Genomic DNA, 7,459 nt, shown 5'->3' on the forward strand with positions numbered 1-7,459 from the left:
CCAAACCAAATCCCGACATTTCTTATATCATGTACACTCATACAGGTGTGTTTTATCTTTCCAGTACCCAATAAACTTACAGGGTTTTTTTCTCTGCTCCTTCACCTGCACCTTCTTCCTTGTTTCTTTGAAACACCATGTTCATTCTTTTTTTTTATCCGCCTTTCTTAAAAAAATGCTAATTTGAAAGGTTGAGTCAAACCACAAAAGATAACATAACACTGATATCAAAATGGGATTTCATTTACAGTATGGCCACAATCCTTGCACTGGATGGCAAGGAGGCAAGCGCGCACGCATGCATGTACACAAACACTAGTCCAGCGTAATTCAAGATCCAATGGGTATTTTCCTCTTCATATGACCATGCCCCCTCTTCTCATGGTGATCAGCTCCGCTACGCTAGGAAGTACATTGCAGGTGATCATAATCAATCAACTTGCCTCTGATCAGGTTCTGCGGAGCACAGCTGCATCCAGTCAGCCGGCTCTGTTAATGGAGCTTTTTTCCCCCCACAACTATGGCTTAGCTACATTAAGTTACGTCAGCAGCCATCAATTCTTCATTTTTTTGGGCTCTCTTGCTGTCCTCCTTGCTTTCTCTTTACAGGGCTTCCAATGTCTTCCTCAGCAGTCAAAGCCCCTACCAGAAAAGAATTAAGATACGGATAGTTGGGAGAAATTAGTGGTGGTGTTTGCGTGGCAGCAATGAATGTAGAAAGCTGGTCAAGGGGGGCTGCGTGAGGGGGTCGAGAGTGCAGACTTGGCTGGAGAATAAGGTAGAGAGCCGAATTGAGGGTGGGAGGATGGTGAGGTTTTGGTTGGGAGTGGAAGGAAGAAGAGTGATACATAGCAGATCTAGTTTGATAACCAGGGAGTTCACTGAGCAGTTAGCTGTTGAAACACTTCATCACCACCTTATCTTTCAAAATAAAATAAAGCATCTCACTCCTGCGTGCCTCGTAATTGGGATCTGCACAATATTATTATTTTTACAAGGCTGGTGACACCACTTAGTGAGAGCATAAGGTGCATATTGTTGCAAATCTGCTTAAAGTGAAGTGATACTTAATCCCTATGAGAACACCTTTTTTCCATTTTCTGTTTTGGCTGCTTAACTTTTCTTATTCGTGGGTTGATTGCTAGTTTATCTGCAGAGCATGTATTCATTCAACTGCTGGATTTTCATGGATAAGAACACTCCAAGGAGCATGTGCACGCTAACATGGTGCTTGAACCGGGGTCATGCAGTTAGACTTTCTTTCTTACTTGACTAACTTGGCCACTGTGAAACCACTCTAAGATCGAAATACATACAAGGGGTTCTCCACTCTGACCTCATAGTTAAAACACAGCTCCTTATTTGAAAAGAAACACACCTGCTTGTTTTATGTGACTCCAGCACAAATTTTGCACCTTGTAAAAGAAATTTGTAAGTCCGTAGTGCTTTCTATTTTTTCCCCAGGGCAGGAAATCTGAGGCTATGGACGTAGCCATGTGTATGTGCATACCGGTGTGGAGGTTATATGATTTTATGCCTGCATGCACATCTGCATATGCTTTTACTGAAGCCAAGCTCTTAGCTCTAGGGAGAGAAACTGATTCCACCTGTGCCCGATGAGCAAGCCCTTTCCATGGCCCTGCCATGGTATTCCGCCCTGTCGGAGGTCCAGTGTAGACACGGCACTGAAAAACCTCTTGGCAAAGTTAAAGTGACAGGAGTCTGTAAGCTATTTTGGTTTGGTTTTATGATTATAAATTAGTCGGTTTGCTGGGTGTTCTGGGATATGTTGTCTCTCATCAGAGAGAAAAAGTAAGGGTTCCTGCAGCCCTTTGGCCAGATGTATACTGGAGAGGAAGAAAGGAAGGGAGGAGAGGTAAAAGCAGTGATTGATTGGCTATTGATGGCCATTCTTCCAGGCTTGTCAATATTTCCCTTGTTCCTTCTCTCTTTTTTCAATCTCTCTTGCCATTTCTCTCTTTCGATCTTTAATGCTATTAAATGTTTTACCTTGTGTGCCCTTGCTGTGAGTTCAGGTGTCACTGCCAGAGTTACATTACATCAAGGCAAGTTTGCTGCGCTCATGACAACCTGCATTACACTGCCCTGATGTCATCACAACTCTGCTCCCCTGAAATTTGAGCGTCTTGGCACTCTGACAACTCAGCAACCCCCCACTTTCCAGCTCTGTATTCAGTGTGTTGTCTTGGTTGCCAAAACAAAACATATTTTACAGCAACGCTCATGTAGTTTAATTTAATACATCTTTTGAGTCTTATCCACGACCATTGATTCAGCTTTGTGCGCTTTGTGAACATTCATCTCCTCTCCCACCTGCTGCCAGACACGTTATTTAGAGAGTATACATGTCACACTAAAATACATGTTCAATCCCTCTATTTAAATGTTGTGTTTTCTTCCAAATCCTTCCTGTTGAAACAATGGTTCTATGTTAAGTACAACTAATTTGTACTTAACATATTAGTCAAATACAATCATGAGCGGTTTCTTTTGTGTCCCTTCTTTCTGTCTCATATAATCTGGCACTATTTCCTGATTTCTATCTATTTCGATCCCCTCCCTTGTTTTTAATGTCTGCAGTGCTCTCCCCACTCTCCTCGGGTGAAGCATCTCTAAAGAGTTTTGATGAAAACAGATTTCTGCAAATCCACCAGAAAACTCAGCTTTGATTATATATCTCCATTCACTGTGACAGCTCGACAGGATTCTTGTCTGCGCTGCTGTAAACGCTGTCTGGTTCCTGAATGAAATTTGCAGTCTGGGCCGGAGGGTGGGCGGGCGGGCGGGCGGGCGGGCTGGGGGGTGAAATACCATTGTTCTAACAAAACCCTAAAGTGGGTTTCTGAGGTTCTGTGGCTCATGTGAAGTCCCAATTGGATTGAATACATGCTAATGAAAGAAGTGAGGATGCTGACTTCCACTGTCAGAGGGGTGAATTTGTAACGTGCTCGATGCTGGTGACCCTACTGGGAGGCCGCAGACCAAGAGCATAGTGTGATTTTAACTAGTAGCAGGAACATACCTGGCTTCAGGGCAGGCTAATCAGTAACAAACCTGATGTGACCCGGTGCAAAGCCACCTAAGACAAGGTCAATATAAAAACACAGTGTAGCGATGACCTACCTTCAGTATCCTCTTTTATCTCTTGCCTACTTTGAATTGTCAACCAGTCAGTCCATGTCTTTGGGTAAATCCAGAAGGAATGAAGCAATTAGCCTCTTCTTTCTCTGACTTAACCATTCTCAACTGTTGTTTTTTGTATTTCCAACCGTTCCCTTGCTTTGAAGGAACAGCTGGGAGAATCCTGAAGGAGGAATGAAGGTGGAACAACGGGCGCAGCCTAGTTTTATGACGTGCAGTATGTTGCCCTTGTAGTTTGTATGTGCCTTACAAACTGATAAACAGGCTGGTTTTTGAAACATATAACTTTCAACATTTGTGTCCTCAAGTTGTTAGTGGCTCTGAAGAGAAACGTTCTGCACTTATACTATTTTCTCACATTCTGTCACTGCTGCTGACCTACTGTGTCTTTTAGCAACCCCTCAAGTGCACATACCTACATGGTCCCTTCCCTTCACCCACTTCAAAGCTCCTCCACCATCCTTATTCATGGCATCCTATCATGCAATTCCCTAATCTTAGAAAAAGAACATACATGAAGATATGTGTATCTATGTGTTATGCCTTAATTTTTCAGATTTTTCTATTTTCCAAGCAATTATTGTATGTTGCACTTAAAAGCGCTAGTGTTAACCGTTTAGTCTTCACACGGGATAAGAACTAATCTATTTAGCTATACCTCCACTCCACAACTTTAGCTGTGCACACTTTGTCTACATGGTAATTACCGTGTGGTATTCTGGCTCATTTCAGTTAACTGCAGACCAACCAACATTTCTTCTACACTCTCCTTATGTGTCAACACTAAAATATCAGTCATTAAATCATTACACAAAATTGTGGAAAGAATCCCCTAAAGGTGTTTTTTAAGATTTTGGTTAAGGAGAGGCAGCAGGTCTTTCCAGCAGGCAGGTGGAATTGAAGACACGGGAGACAAACCAAGCGTGGGGGGAGTCAGGGAGGGAGAGGGAATCAAGAAAATCAAACGGCCAAAGCTCTGATGCCTTTCATTCCCTGTTGACTACGTACATCACCGGCATAGTTTTCATGGAAATGTGATACAGAAATTAGCTCTAATCCCTGCTGTGTTCCACTGGACAACTCACAGAAGACACACAAAGACTGCAATCCAATCTAAATATAACTGTCTATTCCATTGTTCCCACCCATTCATTGTTATACTATACACTACCATAAAAAGTTAATCAAGACCTTTTGCTTTTACTTTAACCTCACACTCTTCCTCAGGATGTCTTCAATCTTGAGAAAATGTTTATACACCAACGAGAAATGACATGGTTTGTATTCAGTATGGAATTATTCAAGCTAACTGCCTACATGATGGCTAAGTTATCCTATGAGCCTGGCTGGCTTGTTTACGTTGTTCTCTATATGACCTGTTGTACTCAGGACATCCGCTGAAAAGATGGGAAGAACAGGGCTCTCCTATTTACTTTGTAGTGAGAGCTTAACATCAGTGCCTAATACAGCAATGTATATGTTTTTCCTTAATATTCTTCAGTTACTTGTGAAAGGCATAACGTGGCATTCTTCAAAAAGATGGCATTCACTGCGTTGCAGGAAGGAAGTGGGAGATTGAACAACTAGTCCAGTCAGTCACCGAAACGTGTCATCCATCCCATTTGGCCGGTTGATGTAGCACCATTACTGCGATGTCACAGCTGTTTCATCATAAAGACAGGAGCCCAGACTAACAAGTAACAGATGGAGAAAGAGACATAGCTTGTGCTGCCATGTTGCTCAGCAGGACACAAAGCAGTTGGATTCAATATCCCAAACTTCTAAGTCAAAGTGACAACTCTGTCCAAGGAGAGGAGCGGAAGCCTGGTATATGGCCTGAATGGACCAACTGTTGCCGGGTTTCCACAGCTGTCTTAGTCTCATATCCATGGGAACTGTAGAGTCACGCAACTTGAGAAACCATAAACACGGTCACACTATGGCATATACTTCAAATTGGCACCATCAGATTATGTTTGTTTTGTTTTATGTTGTTTTATTATCTGCTGGCAGTTGATCAGGATTTCGCTATGCTTAGCACAAACACAATTATCCTACATGTGTGTCTAGACATGGTCTAACAATGTTACTGTATCAGATTAGCACCTTGGCCAGGCTAACTCCCACGTCTTAACACCTGATTGGGCGCTAAGACTCACTTTACACATAAGACGGCTTCATTTAACAAACTGAAATTGGTAGGTGTGCATGCACAAGACTTCATGTACTGCACACACATAAACGTAGAAACACCCCCACGAGTGAGTAGGGCCCTCTGCGAAAGACACTAACCTGACACCTCACAAACACACTATGGCGACTGACACACTTAATGTTTCATTGTAACAGGAGATGAACGCTATCTTCCTGACCACCATCTTTTATGTATGCATGTTCGTCTGTGTGTGTGTGTGTGTGTGTGTGTGTGTGTGTGCACGCGCGCCCCCTCCTCCTTTTTAAATTCCCCTCATCACTTTGACATTTTCTGCTTGCTATCATATCACAGGTTTTCCACCACATACTGTAACTAAACAGATTCCTCCTTAGGGCGAAAACCAAACGTAGACACATGTTCTCCTATGTCTGTATTCTGTTTGGCTCTTTCCATCCTTCCATCCCGAGACACTCTTTTCCCCCATTCCTCCCCCCTCTTTTCTAGTTGAATAACAAGAACCAGCCTGAGTTAATCAACCCCTTAGCCGCTTTAAAACTCAGGAAACACATTATATCTGCACTCACAACTCAAAGCAATTGTTCCAACATTATTTAAACTGTGCTTCAAAGCAGAGCGTGTCTGCCGGTGAGGGGTTGTTTCCTGATAACACCCTTGTATAAACACATATGTCTAATTAAATAGATTGATTATACAAAAAAATTGCATTGAAGTGGTCAGTTCAGTTCCGAAAAACAAACAAGCCTTTTTCATTTTGGAAATATTTTCAATCGTTTGGAATATTGCGAATATTTTATAAATACAGCTGAGTAGCCTAAATGTGGCATTATTGTTTGCAGTTAATTTTAATTTCCATTAAGCACAGGTCTGGTTAATTATCCTATGAAATATACCTCAACTGGTATCTTTCAGTCCCAAGCAGTATCTAGTGTAGCTTGGATTTACACTGCCTGCCGAATGCAGGTTTGTAGGTTTACGCTATGATAAATCACAATGGTGGAATAACCAGGAGCAGGCCTTTTAATACACTCCCCCTCTTAATGTAGGCCAGATAATAATATAATAAATAAACTGTAGCATGGGGAAGCCCAGTATTTTTAGTGAAAACCCACTGTGACACACACACACACACACACACGATCAATCAAACAAGGAACTACATTGACATGTAAACATACCACAAGAGGCTCTCTCTTTTCTCTTGCTCCCCACACAGAGAACTATTCACTCCTCTTCCCTACTCTCCCTCTTACTTGCTCCCTCTCTCTTCCTGGCTCACGCTCCGCTCTCTGCAGCCCCTGACACTGCACTCATTCAACCTTGATCTACCTTTTTCCACCTCCGCAGATAAATAAACGCCATCATCATAATCATCATTAGCACTATGACGTCAGCACTCTCAATGCACGCAAGAGTACATATGATAAGTAGGTATGTGGAAACATGCATGTTTTTCCGAGTGCACACATGCACACAAACACACAGAACAGTTCCTTTCAGAAAGTGGAACACTGGTTTCTTGAAATTATGTAAACAAATGCTCATTTTGACAGAAAGCACTGCACTTTTTAGGTGGCATGAGTGTGTGTTTATATGTGTGTGTGTGTGTCCACATTTGGGCTACAATCCAACTTCCAACTTTAGTCCTTGTGAGGTGAAACATTTAGAGATGATTTCCAACCTGGATTTACATTGCCTTGATACTGTTTTAAGCTTTCATACACTTAAAACACTTGAGTGAAAGGTTTGCTTTTCTCCTCCAGTTTCCTCTTTGTCTGACTTTGTAATTACAAAGTGAAATAGATACACCTATATTGTCAAAGTGTTTTTATTTTTTCCAGCCACAGCTCATCTGCAATGTCTTCATGTTTATGTAACACTGTCTTACTCAGTCCATCTTTTAGGTTTTACAGATGGATGTTCCAGGATGTTCCTTCAAGGAGATTTGTCTAAACAAATAGTTGCAGCTCATCTGGTGATTATCTGCCATTCTTCCTCTCACATACACAAAATCTGTACTGCATTAACACGTTCAGGTACACATGGCCAGAGTAACCTGCTATAGGCGGCCTCACAGCAAAATTTAGCTAATGGGCTCCTTTTGACCTCCAACTCCTCCTACTC

Source organism: Etheostoma spectabile, chromosome 7 (genome assembly GCF_008692095.1).
Source record: "Etheostoma spectabile isolate EspeVRDwgs_2016 chromosome 7, UIUC_Espe_1.0, whole genome shotgun sequence".
Classification (NCBI taxonomy): domain Eukaryota; kingdom Metazoa; phylum Chordata; class Actinopteri; order Perciformes; family Percidae; genus Etheostoma; species Etheostoma spectabile.